This window comes from Fundulus heteroclitus, chromosome 13, assembly GCF_011125445.2.
Source record: "Fundulus heteroclitus isolate FHET01 chromosome 13, MU-UCD_Fhet_4.1, whole genome shotgun sequence".
Classification (NCBI taxonomy): Eukaryota; Metazoa; Chordata; class Actinopteri; order Cyprinodontiformes; family Fundulidae; genus Fundulus; species Fundulus heteroclitus.
This window is the reverse complement of record NC_046373.1, coordinates 38,768,516-38,788,684: the sequence shown is the minus strand read 5'-3', so window position 1 is coordinate 38,788,684 and position 20,169 is coordinate 38,768,516. Positions and strand designations below refer to the sequence as shown.

The following is a 20,169-nucleotide window of genomic DNA, read 5'->3' as shown; positions in this document are numbered from 1 at the left end:
AACATAGACCTTCTCTTACATAAAGTAATTTAGTGTTTAGTCAACGCAGCCATCGACTCGTTTGGGATTTACGTCTCTGGACAAACGGACCGCTCCGTCGCTGACCAACGGGTCGGAACCAGAACCCTTCCCCTTCCGACAACATCCACTTTGCCTTATCTAGATGGAGTAAAATGTTCGAGTTGATGTAAATATTTATCCCAAAGCCACACTGAGGTTTTCCTTCGAATTCATTAAGTCATAAAACTCCTGTATGAGTCACTCAGCAGCGTTTAGACTAAACAAACTTATAGTACTGAGAGAGCTGAGGTCACTGCCTCACCGAGGCCCGAATCCCGCAGAGCTATTTCTGTTCACTCTTCCCATAATGTGGCCTCCTCATTCCTGAAGCACACATGGACACAATCAGTCACCTACACAAACACTTCTGGACTTTACCCATAAAATCCTCCTGTTAAAACGACCCCTGGAACACACGTATGACTGCTTACTCATCAGCAGCGTGTAACGCTACAGGCTATATATTACAACAGTTTTACAACTTTTCCCTTTCCCCCTGTACTCGGACGTGTCGCTCACGGTAGTTATATTTATTTCCATGACCGAAATCAAGAAATATGCAAAAAGCTTCAGAGGAAAGAACGAGGCGAGATCGAATCCAAAAGTGTCCAGGGAGTCGTGACGTTACGTTTGGATCGCTGTTTATTGTGTTTATGGCCCACGTAAGATAAAAGTAGCAGTAGCAAACTGTCAGGCTCAAAGGAGAGTTCATAAAGTGAAGATTTATGTTGCTGATATGACCATTAGAGAGGAGGAGGAAGGCAGGAGGAATATTACCTCAGCAGAAGCTTAGGGATCTAAGAAACTGGCAAACTACAGAGAGAAAGCCACGTGGCGAGGCCAGTCTGCCTGAAACTCACCGCAGCGCTGGACTAAACGACCCATTCCATCAGGTAACAGCACTAAATGCTCCAGTTCTGACCAGCATTGTTACATTATTGTGTGTAGGCAGGAGTCGGCTAGCTCCTCTCAGCAGATGTGTGATTAGAATACTTTAAATCAGGACGTTATGCAGTTTCGCGTGTAAGTCTCACTTTTCTCCACATAAATCAGTCTGTGTGAGGGGGTTAGCAGCGCTACAGACCTGTAACTGTTAAAACGTTATTCCAAAGACTCCGGCATGCCATTCTAAGATAACGTGCTGTTAGTTTCTTCACAGCAACATGTTGTTTAGCCGTCTGCAGGAAAACAAAGCAAATGTTTTAGACGATACACTTCATGCTCACAAACAACAGCCGTAGTCGACTCTGTGGTCTGTTTGGTTTTTGTGTCTTTTTTTTCTCAGTTTGTTTGTTTGCTAAAATCTGGGATTACAATTGTTTCATAATCCTGAAAAACTCAGGGAGAAATAACAAGATAAGAAAAAGAAAAAAGAAAAGGTAAGCAATTCCTTTATTGTCCCACAATGGAATATTATCTGACGACGGGGGAAACCTATCCTACCTTCCAGTTTTTAAACAAACAGAGCCCAACCAGCTTTGTTGTATCGATACATGTTTCTGGTAAAAATAAAACAGATTAATGTGGGAGATTTCCAGAAGGTGCTGTTAGAGACAAGACTTCCTCGTCCATATATGGCAGAGACTTCCTGTTTGAGAGGCGTAACTCCACAGGCTCTTTTAATTTCAGAAAATGATTTACAATTACTGATCCAGTTTGAAAACAAAGGTAGATTATTTATTTATATTGCTTTGATTTCACACTTTTAAGATTTTCAAGTCTTCTAACCATAGATTTTTTTATATTAAATGGAGTTAAATCTCTGAGCTGTGAAGCAACAAAATGTGTTTGTGACTACTAAAAGTTCTCCTGTGGTCAGATCCTCCACCTGAGCTGTGGATCTCTGCAGCTCCTCCAGAGCCACCATGGTCCTCCTGCTTCTCTGATCAATGCTCTCCTGGTCCAGCCTGTCAGTCCAGGTGGACGTCCATGTCCTGGTAGGTCTGCAGGTGGTCCATCCTCTCTCCAGGTCCCGATGATGATCAGAACTCTGGGAGGTTCTGTAGAACCTGACCTGCTGGAAACTGGACCAGAACGTCCTCCCTGACCCGTCTGCTGGGTTCCTGGTCTCCATGATGCTGGATGTTCTCTGATGTTCTCTGAAGAACCTCTGAGGCCAGAAACAGAACCTCAGATTAAATTACCTCCAGATGGAGTCTGGTTTCCAGTAGAGGAAGATTCCTGGATTTTATTTTACTTTTATGAATAAAGGTGACTGAAAGAAACACAATACACAGTTTTCACATATGATTTGTAAATAATTAAAACCATGAATCTTTTTCCTCCCACTTCACATAACGCTCTGCTTGGTCACATAAAATCGTAACGTCTGCTGGGTTCCTGGTGATGCTGGTTGTTCTCTAAGGAACCTCTGAGGCCAGAAACAGAACCACAGTTAGAATGAACTGGACTCTGGTTACTAGCTAATTACTTCTTTAATTAAGAGACTTTAAGAGATTTTATTCAGAGGCAACGGTAAAAAGGGGCTGAATGCGGATTTTCCCACTAAAACTTGCAGTTTTAACAAGTCAAAACCTGGACGTCTGCGGGGGTCTATGTTCTCCTAACATAATGAACGTGGAGTAGAAAATTCTCAGCAGTTTCTTAGCAGTAAATATATCAAACGATTCCTCTGAGTGATTTCATTTCCCGTACAGAGCTCTGACGGCCTTTTCCTCATGCCTGAACAGTCTGATGGGGCAGGTGCAGGCTGGCTGTTATTCCAGGTGAGCTGGGAATTTACTCAAGCAAGAATTGAGAAATAGCTCAGATTAATAATTAGATGAGTGGTGAAAACAGGAAGAAAGTAGGCGTGCATTTAGGCGAGGATCCGCTGACTGAATGTACAACCTAACCTCAGAGCTCAGTTCTTCTGGTAATGATTTGCTCTCTTAGGGGCATTTTTTTGGACTTGGCTTTCTACTTCAGGGGTTTATTTACATGTTCATCCCTTTATTTTATGAAACCTTAGCGCACATTCAGGACAAACGAAGCAACAATGGTCTCTTGTCTCATTTCTGCTGTGTTTAAGGCCTCTGGAGGCAAGTATGAACAGACAAACTTCCTCCTTTTAAGGCAGCAGCAGTTGATCCGTTGCACAAGCCAGTTAAAGCCGGAGTTACCCAACACCTCCACACAGAGAAGCACCAGATAATTGCTTTTCTGAGGCTCAGACCCAACCAGCATCTGTTAGCAGTGGCTGATCTGCACATCAGGACAATGGCTGCACAGGTTCTGATCCGACCATTAATAGTTCACCCAGATAATAAGGTAACTTACACACCTTAGCTATGCTGCTGCACTATGCATATTGCATATTCTATTATCATACATAACCCTAACCCATATGTAAATAATTTACTTTTATCTTCTGCTCTTGGTGTTTCTTTAGAGCTCATTTTAGATTAAACTGGTTTGTCCTTTTTTCTTCTTTTCATTGCTAAAAGTTGCAAATGTCACATTCGAATTTCCCTGTTGTGTGACAATAAAGGAATTCTCATTCTTATAATTCTCAACCCTGTTTATGAACCACAGTCTCCTCATAACAATAAAATAAAACAATTAGAATAAAACGTTATTTATTTATTTCTTCAACAATAAGTTATATATCCAGACATACACTTTATTTAGAAATAAATTCTAAATTCGTCTTCCTCTCGTTTCGTTTCTTTTGCAGTAGCTTGATTTCTTTGATCTGATTTTTTGACTTTTTCCTCCCTTTCATTCAGCCAGAGCGATCTTCATTGAGACATAAATTAATATGAATCAAACGAAAAAGATCCGGATCTTTTGTAATCCTGAAGTTCAACGGGTGTGAAAAGTTTAGCAAGACTCTGTTCTTTGAACTGACATGAAAATTTGAGCCGATATCAACATTAATTTTGCACTCATGCAGCAACAAGGTCCTTGGTTCAAGTCCTACCCTTGCCCTGGGTCTCTCCGCATGGAGTCTGCAGGTTCTCCCTGTGCATGTGTGGGTTCTCTCTGGGTACTCCGGCTTCCTCCCACAGTCCAGAAACATGACTGACACAACGTCTCTCCTTCAGGTAAACACCCCCAGTCCTGGTTGGGCCATGTGATAATGATGATGGAAATAATCAGCTGATAATTTCTGCCCAGTTTTTCTCATAGATTTGTTAAAAAACTACAAACATCGGCCGATACCAACGTTAACGGCAAATCATCGTGCTACGTAAATCGCTGTGTATCCTCCTTAATAAATGTGTTTTTCTGTTGGGTTCAGCACAGCTGCCTCTTATTCTGTAACCTGATTCATCTCCAAATCCTCCGTCTCTTATGATAAAACCGCACAAAGCACTGCTGGACGTGTCGGGCCGAGCCTGGAGACCGAAACTGGACCGAGAGGAGAGGACAAGGCACAGCGAGCTTTAACAGCCTCCCTCTGAGAGTAATAGAAACAGTCTGGTTGGCCAGAACGCAGCATACCAGGGCAGAGTTTTTATGCGGGAATAAAGTTCCTGCCGTAACACGGATATTTTTAGCAGCACCTCTAGGTTGAGGATCTGTGCTGAGCTCAAGGGGAAGGCATGCAGGCCTGATGCGGGTTCAGCTGACTCAAAGGTTGTCTGCGTGTCGTCGTCTTCACGGAGTCAGAGGAACCGAGGAGAGAACGCTTTTCACATGAAGCCCAGGGAAACATCTTTAAAACATTTTCACATCGTTGCAGCTGCCCAGATCCACCAAGGAGGACACAATAGAGGAATTATGACACGAAAAAGGCCAAAATCACAATAAATCTGCTCTGATGCTGAGCTTCTCAGAATCTAAAGTTTATACGTACTTCTCTGTGTTTCTATACAAAGATTTAATTTAATGTTCATCCATCATCTTATTACAAACCTGGAGGTAATTAACTTGAATAATTTAGCCAAATTAAATCCATATTTACTAGGTAAAAATGCCAGGATGGCCATAAAAAAAGGCACAACTTTAAAAGTTTGACTCTTAAACTGTGACTAGAGCAGCGGTCACCAACATGAGGCCCGCGGGCACCACGTAGCCCGCCAGGACCCCATGTGGCGGCCAGGAGCCTGTTCTAAAAAAAGCCCAATCCACCCGTGAGCTGCATCTAAAACTGTATTTCATTCTGTTACTCTTCCTGTTTATTCACATTTGCATTTATATATATTTAAAAATGACAATATCTACAACAAAGCATGAAAAATGTGTTTATTTTACATAAACTTAAGATGAAGTCTGAGTCTTTTAGGTCAAAAGTCAGTACTGGCAGCCCTTCATATGACACAACGCCAATGAAGCAGCTTAATTAACCTTTAATTGAGAAAGGTTGGTGACCTATAGAGAGACGAAGTTCTAGAGTATTAATTACCAGAACTAGGACCAGAAGCAGAAGATGGTCTCCTGGTGGAAGGATCTCTATCAAACCTTAGAGGACGATGGATGGATGGTGAATTTAAAACGCTCCTGGTTGTCGGGTTTATCAGGTTCTGTTGGTCAGCGGCTGAGAAATTAAAAGCTGAATTTCAGGCCTGAACATCAGGAAAGCGTGAAAATGGATAAATGGTTCTGTTTCCAGATAATTCAGTTTCACGTCAGAACCAGAGCGAGAACCTAAAACAGCCGGGCACGATGATGTGAGCTGCAGAGTTCCCAGGTTTACAGCGCTGCTGGTGTTTACAGCAGCACCACGGCACTAACTGTCTTCCCAGATGGACGTAATAACAGGGTCCAAACGGATCCACCCTGGAGGCTCACCAACCGAGCAGAACATCTCAACTCCTGAACCCCAGACCGCAGATCTTTCACCAGCCGGGGCCCATGGAAAACTTTAACGGGACGCTGTGAGGAAGCCCGGCTCTGCGGTCGTGGCACAGCAACATGATCGGAGAACCGTGCGGAGAACCAACGTGATGAAAGGCGGGGGGGTTTGGACCTGCTCCTGGAGATGCAGATGGAAGGGGACGCTTATGTGTGCGGCGCAGAGACATCCTGAGCCGGTGTTCGGTAAAAACAGAGCGAGCTATCGGCCCATCGAGCCGGCCTGAGTTATTTCCGTCTGGATCCAGCAGGTGACGAGCGTCTGAGCAAAGTGGGTCGACGGCGCCAGCGGCACGCACCTTCTGGCCGGAGCGTGCTGCAGCTGGAGGAGCTCTCATCTTTTCATTACAGCAGATCTCCTGAGTGGACCCGTTAGCAGCAGCTTCCTGAGGTCATCAATGATCTTCATCGTTTGCACCACAGCTGGAGCGGGAGGACGGCCATGTTGCTCCAAATAAAGTCACCACAGCATCTACAGCTGGTTTTATAACTGAGAACATGCAACAGATGGAGAAAAAAAAACATCATTTTTAAAAGAACCTGTTAGAATAAAGAGTTTTAGTTATATTTCATATCTTGGAAGAAGAATTGGGGAATAAAATCAGTGAGAAGAGAACAAATAAAAACATTTAATCTCAAAATAAAAATTAAATTTAGTTCACAGAAAATAATCTGGAAAGTCATTAGAATAGGTAAATAAAGTTATTATAATTGATAAATAAAGTCATTAAAATAGGTAAATAATTTTTTTTATAATAGATAGTCATTAGAATAGATAAATTAAGTCATTATAATAGATTAATAAAGTCATTAAAATAAAAAACTATAATTAGAATAGATAAATAAAGTGATCATAATAGATAATGGGAAAACATAGATAAATTCATTATAATAAATAAAGTCATTCAATTAAATAAAGTTATTAAAATAGATAAATACAGTGATTATAATAGATAAAGTTACTAAAATAAATAAATCAAATAAAAATAAAAATGTGATTATGAGAAATAATTGCATTAAAATAGATAAAAATATTATGATAAATAAAGTTAAAATAGATAAATTAAGTCATTAAAATGGATAAAGTGACTATAATACATAAAGTATTATAAAATATCGATAAAGTCATCATTATAATAAATAAAGTCATTAAAATAAATAAATAAAGTAATTATTTTTTTCCATTAATCCCTGCCTGGGGTATGCGTGTTTGCAGGTTCTACCTCTGGATGTGTGGGTTCTCTCCAGGTTCTCCAGCTTCCTCCCACAGTCCAATTTGGGTTAATTGGTTCTTTGTCCTGTGTGTTCATAGGATGGACAGGTGACGTGTCCAAGGTGTTCCCCGCCTAACTCTAACCCTGCCCGACACGGATCAGCAGACATAGATGAAGAACAGGCGGGTCCAGTTACACGAAACTGTTCAATTATACACAGAAAAATTACAAATTCTGTGTTTAATTGAAAACGCTTTAAACCAGGTGTTACGTCACGTCACACCTGCAGAGACAAACTTCTAAACATGTTTCCTGCATTAAAATGCATTCACTAATCAAAAAGAGCGCCCCCTAGAGGGAGTGGGGAAATTCAGACACTTGTTGCAGATAGCGGGTCGTTCTAAACCCGGTTCTACTGGAGGATCCTTCTTATTAAAAGAGGGTCCTTTCTCTCCACTGTCGCCATGAGCTTGCTCAGGAGAAGTTGCTGCAAAGACTTCCTCGTGTAAAACTTTTCAACCAATTGGCATTTGACTGCATTTTGTTTTCCACTGGGGCCAAATTACGACGCACGTAAAGATTGTTTTGTTCTGTGAACTAATATGGAAACGTTGACGTGAAGTTTATCTCCAAGGCCAGACGCATTTAGCCGCAGATTTCCTCTTTGTCTCTAAAATAAACTCCTCTGTCTCCCAAATGAGTTCAGAGCTGCAGGAATAAATTTCCAGCTATCTGCTCCTCATCATGTTAATTTCCTTCTCCCACTCTGATGAACTCATTTGCATAACATTATCCTGCTCTGCGTGAAACAAACTGCGGGATTATCCTCTGGTGGGAAAGAAAACAGAGCAGATAGCAATCCCTCCACCAAGAGAAGGAAAGACATTAAAAATGCAAATTGTAGAAATAATTACAACTCAGCTTTGCTGATGCAGGATAAATACTTTGCATTCTTTGATTCTTTGTTAGGGTGCGTTTCTCTCCCAGACAGCGATATTTACCCGGAGAGGACAATTCATTAAGTGATGTGTGCCAAAGTAAACCGTCAGTGATTGCCAGTCGGGACGTTGCTTTTTCACAGCCGGGTGTGAAATTAAATTCAAATTCCACTCAAACAGATGTTGTCGCTGCAGCGACGAGGAAATGACTGAAACACAGACGTGTCCGTGAGTCTCTGCTCCGATTTACTGGGAATCATGACAGCATGAAAGGCTTTGGCTCTTTGAGGTTAAAAATGCACAAAGATTTAAACTTCATTAAGACAAAACTCTCACTAAACTTTGCCATGAAAACTATTTGACATCTTGAGTTTAAAGAAAGAAAAGAACTGGTGTTTCTAGAGATTGACGACTCGCGTCTCCAAGTCCAGAGATGTTTTCGTCATAAAGACAGAATTTTTATTTTAGTGAAACAAAACTGTTCAAAACATTTTTTACACCTGCTGTAAAAGGTTAGGGCTCTGCAGACTCACCTAATGCGTTTATTATGGAAAAGCTTCAACTGAGCCTCCATTTTAAGGAACTATCCCTGATTCTACACAAATTCAAACAGTTTAGTCTGACCTGTAAGCCCCACCCCGATAAGCCACGCCCCTTTATGGGCCCCACCCCTTTTCTGAGCCCCCGTAAGCCCCTCCCCCAATAGGTTTTTGCCCATGAGAAACCCTCCTTCTCTCCCTCCTGGTCATCCTCCGGAGGAAATGAAGCTTCATTGAGGGACTTTTCTTAAATTTCTCTGACACAAGCGGCTACGTCTCAGTAAAGGATGTTTTCTGATTTAAATGGTCAGCGGCCCTCGTCATCAGAGAAAAGTTGCTGCTCATTATTACAAACAAAAGCCTGGACTCGCTTTTCAATCAATCAGTCAGTTGTCATCATCAAATTACGTCTTTTAACTCATATCACGTTGCGTAAAAAGCAGTTTTAGCAGACAGAAGTAAAGTCAGGTGAAGCTTCTTTAAAAGTCCCAATAGAGTTTACGTTTGTGATGGTAGGATGGAAACGTTTTTTTCTGGCATCTAACGGTTATCATGGAGTCGCAGTGACCCCTCCTCCTCGTCCTCCTGTGTGGTGGAAGTTAAGCTCTGGTTTAACTCCACTAATTAGTCTCAGTCTCGTTAAACTGCTTAATTATTGCTCTGACTGCAGGCGGTGGATGTCTCCATTTATGAAGACCAACACACAGATGCTTCACCTGAACCTGAATGTCATGTCTTCTTGTCTTTCCCATGTTGAGGAGTGGCTAAGTGTCAGTAGAGAATAAAAATAAAATGTTTCTGTTACAGGGACGTTTAGGGCTGAGAATAACAACTTTGTTAAAACAATTATTTCTTAATGTCTGTTACGTCCACCAGGCTCGTTTGGTGGGATAACATTACAAGGAGACCACACAAGGATTTTCTGGTTAAATTAAAACTGAATTTCATTAAATTATACTAAAGAAATAAAAGGCCAAAGAGAGAATACCTGAAATAAGAAACCATAACTAACCAGAAATAAGCAAATGCAAAACAAACCTAACAAAACCCAACCATAAGACAAGCTACAAACCAAACCAAACCAAACGGGGATCTGAGGAGGAAGAGCAGGAAGAGAGCCTCTCCTCTGCTGCAAGCATAGCAGCTTTAAAGCAGCAGAGCACTAATCAGGGAAATGCATCCCACCTGCAGAATGCCTGTCTCTCAAACCGACAAGGAAAATACGGCCAGGACTGACTGCAGCCGTAACACCTCCCCCCTTAAAACAGAGGATCCTACCTAGGACCTCTGTAACCATTTTCCTTGTTATGTTTGGTCCATCACTATCTGAAATCAAAGAAGGAGCAGCAAAAGAAGTCAGAAGGAGCTGAACTATTGAAACAAAACTAGATGTGTTGTTGAAAAACCAATTAACCTGATGTAAAAAAACAAATAAAACACCCATTAAGACAAAACACAAATGACTTAGACAATGGCAACATGTGACCCAAAAAGGGAGCACAACAGTCAAATGGATTATTACACGAAGTTACCACACAATACCACAAGTGGCAACTAATAATCCAACTGTCGACACCACAACACAAATGGTCACACACAAAGTGGTTTAAAACCACAAGTTACCACGTCAACAAGTCACCTAAACACACAAGTGACCAACAAAATGTGGAGAGTCACACCAACAAAAAGGATCAACATCAGCATGGTCCACCGCCACACTCAAAAGTTACTGCTTCAGAAAGCCAGCAACACAAGATGTGATCCAACCACAAGTAGGCTAACCTCTCCACAACACCAAAGGTCACAATACAAACACAAGACAGACACTGAAGACGGACATCTCGGACAACAGGTTTATCACAACATGTCTTGCAGCTTCAAAATCAGTTTAAAGTGTTCAGCTACTATACGGATCTGCTCCTTTGTAAGTTTCTCAGTAGCTTTACAGTTGGGGAAGACAAAAAACAGAACCCACAGTATCCATTTTTGAATAAAATAATCCAACTTACAAAACTAATCAGAAAATACCAAACACTGTCAGGAAGTGCATAAGTGGTACAAACAAATGTCAAATCTCCATTTTCCTGCAGCTAACTGAGTGATCAGAACCCTGCCTAACCTTAGCCTAGTCTTCAGGCCTTCCTCCAAGAGCCAAGGCACTTGAAGCACCAAGATACCGCTGGCAGCAAATCCCTCCAGGTCAAAAAACCTCTCAGGCAGCAAACCACGGCGGTGCCCTCAGCCCAGAGTCCAGCCCAAAAATAACAAACTAAGATAATAAACAGGGTTGTCTAAAATGGAGTTGCCAAAACCACCAACACAACACTTACCTAACAAAACAGAGACTTCTCTCTCCCCCCCCTCTCCGAAAAATGTGCCAAAATCCTCATGGACCTCCAACTACATACAAATGGAACATTAAAAATGTCCAAACTGTAGTAAGGTTCCAAACACCTTAAACTAGCCCAGATATTTATCAGAAACCTGTAAACAGGAAACACACAGTCAGGGCATGTAACTGCAACCTGAAAACAAAAATGAGCCCAATCAAGCCTAATTGGTCCACCTAAATCCCGGACGAGCCCCCACAAATGTTACGTCCACCAGGCTCGTTTGGTGGGATAACATTACAAGGAGACCACACAAGGATTTTCTGCTTAAATTAAAACTGAATTTTATTAAATTATACTAAAGAAATAAAATCCCAAAGAGAGAATACCTAAAATAAGAAACCATGACTAACCAGAAATAAGCAAATGCAAAACAAACCTAACAAAACCCAACCATAAGACAAGCTACAAACCAAACCAAACCAAACCAAACCAAATGGGGATCTGAGGAGGGAGAGCAGGAAGAGAGCCTCCCCTCTGCTGCAAGCATAGCAGCTTTAAAGCAGCAGAGCACTAATCAGGTAAATGCATACCACCTGCAGAAGGCCTGTCTCTCGGAACCCTAAAAGGAAAATAAGGCCAGGACTGACTGGAGCCGTAACAATGTCAGATTTGTTTCCCCCATAAACAAATTTGCTCAAATTAAAGGCCGGATTGTTTGATTTTTCTGCACTAAAAGACAATTTTATTTTATTTCTTTATGCAGAAAAGGTCAAGGCTATGCCAAGGACTGTAGGGGGCGCTGTAAGGTGACTGTGCTGCACTTCTTTACCTTCATCCTCTGTAGAGCGCATCACTCTGAGAGAGACAGCATGGAGCTTTGGACCATTCATCAGCCTCTCTGTGTGGATTAGTAGAGAACCAGGACTGGGTCGGCACCACATGGATGACAGGCGTGACATCCATTTATCTCAGGGTCGATGTCTGAGATAAGAAACGAGCATTCAGACGAGAAATAGTATCTACATGGAGCTTTACAGCCGTGATTTGAAGCTTTAATCCCAGAAACATGGAGCATTTCTGCAGATAAACCAGTGAGGCGATCATGAAGAGGAAAATCAGGTGAAAGTGTTCAAATTCGACGTAAAGCCGGGAGAGTCAGTCGGCTGAAGCCGTCTGTAATTACGGGTCAGATTGAAACCTGCTGACTGTGACGTTTTTTCTGTTCGGAGCAACAATCATCTGTAGCTGATCTGCAGAAAACAAGAAGCTCTCAGGAACAAGCCGCTGTCATCCAGCCGTGCAGATCTGGATCGCCTGAGTTTGTTTTCTCCAGACAGCAAAGATGGAGAGCAAGGACCCTCGTGTCGTCTGTCTGGACCTGGCTGATGGTTTTGGGCCCCTGGTGGGCCCCTGGTGGGCCCCTGTGAGGACTGATCAGCCTTGCTGGGCCTGGAGGCGGCGCCTGGGGGTAAACGGCCGAAACACCCAATGACCCGGAGGTACATCTGGAGGAGCTGACCCAAACGAGCTACGTCTCGTTTACCTGAAGATCTCCATGACTTTAATCCAAGCTTCACCCTGTAAATCAAATTACATGAAGTCATCAAATGAAACCACTAAAAGAGGGATGAAAAGAAAAATGAGGCTTAACGCCCAGCCAGTAATTCGGTAATTAATTAAAAAAGACTTAAACTTTATCTCTACACCATTTTAACTATATGTAACAGAGCCCAAAGTGCTGGAGGTCGGATCTAGAAATGAACCAATAAGGCAACAATAAATCTTCTGACGGCTTTAATGTTGTTGATCATGAGTCTGAAGCTGTAAACGAGCAAATAGGACAGTGATTCAGAGAAAACCATCATTTCAGGCCCATTTCTGGAGCTCAAGGCTGTTTGTCCCCGTCCTCAGGAATAAACCTGACGTGCTGCAGTTTGGGCCTGAAATGACAGTGAAGATAATAGCAGGCTGCTGTTCTCCAGGTGGAACCACAGACGCTCCGTCACAGAGACGGCAGCTCCAGAACCCGCCGCCTCCCCCGGTCCAGCTTCCTGTTCCAGAAACAGGTTCCCTGCAGACGGACCGGTCTGGGTCCAGAGTTCTGAATGCGTCGCCTCCTAAGGGAAACAACCATCACTATAATATATTAATCCAGCCACATCCAGACAGCAGCATCAATGCTGTAATTTATAATGAAGCAGAAAAGTAAATATTTCTGCTCCTGACAGCCGACCCGACACGACCGTCTGCAACCAGAACCTGTGAAAATGTTGAGCTAACGGATGTCTGAAGACTCTGAGAAACATGGAGCAGCAGAAAGCTCAGCTGCATTAAATAAAGACGGTTCAGCTGCTGCTCGGTAGGATATCTGTGTTCCTAACCGCGGTATCAGAACCAGAGGAGACACGCTGACACTGAACACTATCTCTAATCAAACTGGGTCAGCTGAAGCCTTTCTCTGCTAATCTGTCAGAACGTTCAGCCTGTTGTCTTTTTCTGGCTGTAGCTCAGAAGGGTTTCATGTTTTTTTACAGTCCTGGTGAGGATGACAACAGATCCTGGTGCAGTTCAAAGGTTTGCAACAAAACTTCTCATCTTGATCTGGACGATAAAATGATTTTATTCTAGCCCAATTCTGACCGGCCTCAAATATTTAACTGCTTAGAAGTTTACAAACATAATAAATGAATGAAAAGGGAGGAACGTGAACACTAAAGGAGAGAAACAAGCAGCTTCCACGGATCTTTGATGTCTGTTTTTTTAAATAGTTTTTCTGTGTTTATTCTGCTCTCCACCACCATTCTGTAAACACCGTCACTGCAGAGGAACTCCTAACCATCAGACAGTCTTTCTCTGCATTTTTATTTGCCCCTAACTTCACTGAGGTCTTTGTTGGTGGCAATTTACTGGAGACATGTGCTTCCACACACCATTGACTTTGTGTCGACTCCCAGGCAAAAAAGATAAAATAATAGAGGAACTGCTGCTTTTCATCACTAAAACAACATCCTGGCCCCAAGAAACGAACCAATTTAATTATATTTTATTTATATACCACCAAATGCAGCTTAAGCGAAAATTCAGACTGAATAAACTCTATTGCCTACCTCCATCAATCAGGGACTCATCCACCTCCGACACAAGCCAATCACTTTTGAACTGCTCCTCCTCGAAGCCAATCAGCATCCTGGGTTCATCTTAAAAGAACTCCACATCCTCGTCTCAGCCTTCTGCTCAGCGAGCAAGCGGTGGCTGCGCGTGTCTGGTCTAGACTCTGATGACCGGATTCAACCCACCTCCATCCCTTCTCCACCTCCATCCCCTTCTCCACCTCCATCCCCTTCTCCACCATCGTACCAAGCTCCGCCTGGCTTTCCTACGGTCCTCCTTCAACCTCGTTCCTATCAGAGTGTAATTCATCCTGGACTCTCATGGAATTCCCAGTCACTCCTTAAAACGGTCCGGCAGAAGACCGCCATGCTGAGCCTGGTTCTGCCAGAGGTTTCTTCCCAAAGGGGAGTTTTTCCTCTCCACAGTCGCTTCATGCTTGCTCATCATGGACAGTTCATGCAAACCTGTGTTTATCAAGTTGGACATCTAGCTCAAACAGATCATCATATGGACTGAACAACTTTGCTTATCTCCACTCCACCACCAGTTTCAGACCCGGGGGGAAATATCCCTATTCTCATACGCCTGCTTATGCATATTGAAGGATAATTCAGCGTGAATTTTTCCTGCCGAGGTCTGAGCGCCAAACTCTTAAAATATTGTATCAATAAAATTCTTCTAATTGCCTTTTCTTTCTGTGTGAGTTTTTCAGATTGAATTAACATCCCATCATCTCAAGTCTCTTTCCAAAGTCAGCTTCCATCAGATCCTCCAGGTTGGTGAGAAAGTTTCCTCTCTAAGGAAACCCAGCAGGTTGCATCAAGTCTCTCCAAGCAGCATTCACTCCTCCTGAAAGAGCGTAGAGCCACAGTGGACAGTCGTCTGCATTGTTGATGGCTTTGCAGCAATCCCTCATACTGAGCATGCATGAAGCGACAGTGGAGAGGAAAACTCCCCTTTAACAGGGAGGAGAACCTCCAGCAGAACCAGAACCAGGCTCAGTGTGAACGCTCATCTGCCTCCACCCACTGGGGCTCAGAGAAGACAGAGCAGAGACACAGAAAGCACAGAAGCTCACATTGACCCAGGAGTACTTTCTATGTTAGAGAAGACAGAGCAGAGACACAGAAAGCTCAGAAGCTCACATTGACCCAGGAGTACTTTCTATGGTAGAGAAGACAGAGCAGAGACACAGAAAGCACAGAAGCTCACATTGACCCAGGAGTACTTTCTATGGTAGAGAAGACAGAGCAGAGAGACAGAAAGCACAGAAGCTCACATTGACCCAGGAGTACTTTCTATGGTAGAGAAGACAGAGCAGAGAGACAGAAAGCACAGAAGCTCACATTGACCCAGGAGTACTTTCTATGGTAGAGAAGACAGAGCAGAGAGACAGAAAGCTCAGAAGCTCACATTGACCCAGGAGTACTTTCTATGTTAGATGGTAATAGAGGATGATCTGCCTCCCCTGATGATGTCACAGCTAACAGAACGCCAGACCAGGTGTACCTTCTATGAAGAGAAAAATGACAGAGAACAAAAAGTTAAAAGCTGAAATAACAACAAACAATGCAGATTGGAGAGCAGTAGGAGAACTCAGCAGAGAGAGAGAAATAGACCCTGATGTCCTCCAGCAGCCTAAGCCTATAGCAGCATAACTATAGAGGTAGCTCAGGGTAACATGAGCCACTCTGACTAGAAGCTTTGTCACAAAGGAAAGTTTTAAGATTAGTCTTAAAAGTAGACGGGGTGTCTGCCTCACGGACCAAAACTGGGAGTTGGTTCCACAGGAGAGGAGACTGATAGCTAAAGGATCTGCCTCCCATTCTACTTTTAGAGACTCTAGGAACCACCAGCAGACCTGCAGTCTGAGAGCGAAGTGCTCTGTTAGGAACATACGGGGTAATCAGAGCTCTGATATATGATGGAGCTTGATTATTAAGGGCTTTATACGTTAGAAGGAGAATTTTAAATTCTATTCTTGATTTAACAGAAAGCCAATGAAGGAGATAAACGACTTATTCTGTCAGGTTATGAAAGGTCAGATTTATTTGTGATGGAGACAGGTACACTTATAACTAGAGGTTTAACATAATCTAATCCTGAACCCTCAACATCACAGACAGGATTTGTTAAAGTTTCAAGTTTCCTGGGATTTTATTTCCATCTGTTTTCTCTCATGTTTGCTTTTTGCAGACTAACTGGTTCAGTTTGATTAAACTGAACCAAAACCAGTTTATGTGGGGCGTGTGGACGACAAGGACTGCTGTGATGGATTTGTTGCTGCTGCAGAGTCGGTTAAAGCTCTTTTTAAAAGATCTGCCTCTGAAAACAGAGTGAGGAAGATGAGGAAAAGTCCAGATATGTGGAGGAGCTCATGGCTGATTAAAGGATGACATTAATCTGTGGCGGCTGGTCTCTGGCTGTCTGGGATGCTAAATCAGCAGAAGGGGAATCTGTCTAAGTGACAAGTTTGATCTACGATCGAAGATTTCATCTTAAAGGGCCGATAAACGCACGGCGTGAGCTCAACGTAGGTGTGAGAACGAGGTTCTGAGGGGGGAAATGGTCCTTCCAGCTTCTCAGCGGGTTAGAGAGGGAGGATGGATGGATCAGAGCTTTGTCTGCAGTAACGGACCAGCAGACAAAGACAACAACGTTTCCCCGGCCTGTGCTGGTCCAGAAGGCGCTGCAGAAAGGTGCAGGTCTGGATTCACGGCTCCACCTGTGTCCCAACCCTCAGTGATCCTAAGATCACGACTAAAACCACGAGATCCTGGATATTAGCAGATAAAACGAGCTTCTTCAGAATCAGAGACAAGCAGAGAAGCTCCGCCAATCATGGGAAAGAGTCAGCTGAGATGGTTCTGATCAGGATGGCTCTCCATTTAAATCCCACTGGGAGAAGATCCCGTAGCAGAGCCCGTCTGATCCAATGCATGGATGCACAGTTACGCAGCCTGGCAATATAATATGATGCTTATCTGTGTTCAGTGACATCTGAAACAACCAATGATCACAGCTTGGCTACCATGAAACCTCTGGTGCAGCAAATAAAACACATTTCTTCTCCTCCCTCAGAGTCTTCAGCGATAAAACCAGATGAAATCATCCAAATGTGAAGTTTTCCAAGCTAAAAATGAGTTCTACAGCACAACTTTATCAACGTTTTTGTAAATAATTTAAAGACTGGACCTGTAAGAATGTAGAAAATGTGAAATGAAGAGTCTGAAATCTGGATTTCAGTCGTTTTTTTAAAGGAGGAAATAGTTTTAAAACTCTTTTCTGAAACAAAAACAAAAACAGGAAGCATTTCCATATTTGGACGATGAAGTTTACATATCGGCACCGCCTTGAAGCCCATCACTGTCTATGGATATGAACAGAAACTGGACTGTTTTATGCACTAGAAATAAAAGGAAACGGTTTGAATGGATGCGTGATCACGTAAAGAACACAGAGTGAGAACTTCTACTGCAGGAAATGATGCTGAGATCCATGGAGGCAAAGATGCTGGATTTCTGCTACTACCAGAAACTACGGTGGCCGACCGTTTTAAACGTGCAGCTGATGCCTGGATGCGCTAAAAATGGCCAAATTACTGCAACAACGGTGAAAATTGCAAAAGCAAAATGCTGCAAGTAGCAGAAACAACAAGTTTTAAAAAAGCAGCAAATATTACACCATAAATATTACGCAAACTAAATAATACAGAGGTAAATATGTTGATTTTCTATAATACTGTAAAAGACTTCTGCTACGTCTATAAAAAAAAATTTAAAAAATGAAAACGCATTTGTTTTTTCTTCCTCCAACTTTCTTCTGGGGATCCCGTTAATGCGTCTTTATGAGGTTCAGCTCCCCCTGGTGGTCTGGAGCACTTCTGTTGTTTTTTTTTTATATGGAGTTTGCAGCTTTATTTTTTACTTGCTGATTAAAAATTGCATCAATTTCCTGTTGAATTTGTTGTTTTTTATTTGCACATTTTGGAGTTTGCGTCATTCTATTTTCTGTGATTACAGCATTTCCTGTTTGGCCGTTTTCACCCCCCCCCCCCTCCCTCCCTTTCACACGTCTTCACTTATTAATGGACACAGAAACCAATTTAACCTTCACAAGCTACAATCTGCAGCACAAGAGAGAAAAGGAACGATTGAAGATTTTTACCCTTTAAATAATTCCTCATTGGTTCCATGAACCACAGCTTTTCAGGGTAACGAGCCCTCCTCCATGTTTACATTAAACACCAGCAGCTGAAGCTGAAAGATCAACTGTAACTCTGGCCTCCGCTTCCTCTAGTGCAGCACAAAGTTCTTAAAAACGTGATTCATCCTACCGATCTTTTCTGCCGTGCAGAAATAAACCCAGCAGCAGCTGTGAAGCTGCAAAATTGAAGATAATTGATGCAATCATCACAGGAGCCCATTGGTGTCTTTCATGTTTCACAACTTCCAAAGAAAGTAAGAAAGAGAGTAAATCCTTAGATTGGAGCGTTGCAGTTGTGTTTGCTGAGGCTGAATGTGCCGTCAGAGGTTTTTTTGTAGGATTCTGAGGACTTAAGTTTAATTCTGGATTTCTCCATGTGTGAAAAGTGCAGAAAGCATCGGAACAATCGTCCTCCTGTCTCTGTGTGCAGGGAGGACGCTGCAGGACGGTCCAGATAGACAAACATCTCATGGTCAACAGCTCCGCGCCACATTCAACATCTGCGTGTTGCTGCAGCTTCGGCGGCGCTCCGGCCGACCTTCAGCGGCGCAGACTGAACTCTCCGGAGGCCCACAGGACAGACGCAGTGTTTTTCCAACCGCAGGCGAGGCCCTGAGAAAACACGCCGCCTGCGCTCGCTGTCGGCTCTCAGAACACGCAGCGCCGACACGCCGGCGGAGGCAGAACCTCCCGGGAGGCAGAACCTCTCTGGAGGGTCCGGAAGAGACTCAGAGGTCCGGGGCCCGCGGGGTCCAGAGGTGAGCCCTCCACAGCGGGGGGAGATGTTCCCAGAGGGACGCGGCATACCAGCGCCGCTCGCTCTCTGAGTCCACAGACGAGTGTGGGAGGTTCTGGTGGGGGGGGCAGCGGACCGGGCTGTGGCATGGAGGCAGAACAAAAAGGTCAAAACGGGCCGACTTTAACCAGAACCAGACCTGCTGATCACACTGCCGGGTCCAGTGGGATGTTCTCAGTCTTCAGGAGCGAGACGAGAGAACCAGGAGGGTCCTGGTATCACAGCCGGGCCCGTGTGGTTCTGGACCAGTTGAGGGGCTGCTGTGGCCCAAACGGTTCTCCTATAGAACAGAACCGCTCAGAACGTCGGTTTGTTGTGTTTGGAGCTGTGCAGCTGCAGATGCCTCAGGCTCTCTGGTCTGACCCGAGTCCACCTCCCAAAGCCCCAGCAGAACCGAACCACAGAACAAACGGACCCGAGATGACCTCAGGATCCACTGTTGCCAGGAGGAGAACCACAGAGCCGAAGAAACATTGAGTCCAGTGTGGACGACACCCTGCAGCACCGACCAGAACCTTGTTCCTGACCCAGTCCAGTTCCTCATGGAGAACTTCTGGTCTCCTCCAGAACTCAGTCCAACCAAACATCTGGTGGATGGTCTGGACAAAACCCTGACCCAACCAGAACCCAACCAGAACCCAACCAGAACTCACAGGATCTGCTGCCCACAGATCCGAGCCAGAACCCTTCGGCGATCCGGGAAGTCCAGCAGCCGGCGGGTCGGCCATGATTTACAGGAACAGAGATCAATTACCTCCGTGTCTTTTAAGATGTTCTGAACCTTTATTTAGTTTTGTGTCGTTTTAGTTTTCATGTTTTAATTCTAATGAAGTTCATTATTTTGCTGCTTTAACAGCTTATCCTTCCTTCCATCCCCATAAACCATCATCAGGGTCCGTTTTCTCACCCAGCGCTTAAAAAAGCACAAATCAGTCAAACAACAGTAAAACAAAGAGGAATAAAGAAGGAATAAAGGCTCTGACAGGGAATTAAAAGAATAAAATAAATCATTAAACCATTTCACCATCATCTCCCTAAACTGCTCCATATTAATTTATTTCTCTCGGTTGTTTAGTATTTCCATAAATTCTCTGTAGCGGACCGGAAACCTGGGTGGATCCTGCATGTCACCCAACAACCAAATAAAGTTGTTTTATTTTCCTCTTTCATGGG

The 20,169-nt window shown here is 43.5% G+C and overlaps 1 long non-coding RNA gene across 1 annotated transcript; it reads right to left on the bottom strand.

Annotated features, from left to right (window-relative positions):
- Window positions 1-12,843: 12,843 nt before the first annotated feature.
- On the bottom strand, window positions 12,844-18,775 carry LOC118565553. The gene is made up of 3 exons (XR_004932438.1): window positions 18,162-18,775; window positions 14,839-14,840; window positions 12,844-12,970 (listed from the first exon to the last, which is right to left on the bottom strand). It is a non-coding gene; the product is annotated as an uncharacterized LOC118565553 (long non-coding RNA).
- Between the last annotated feature and the right edge of the window lie 1,394 nt (window positions 18,776-20,169).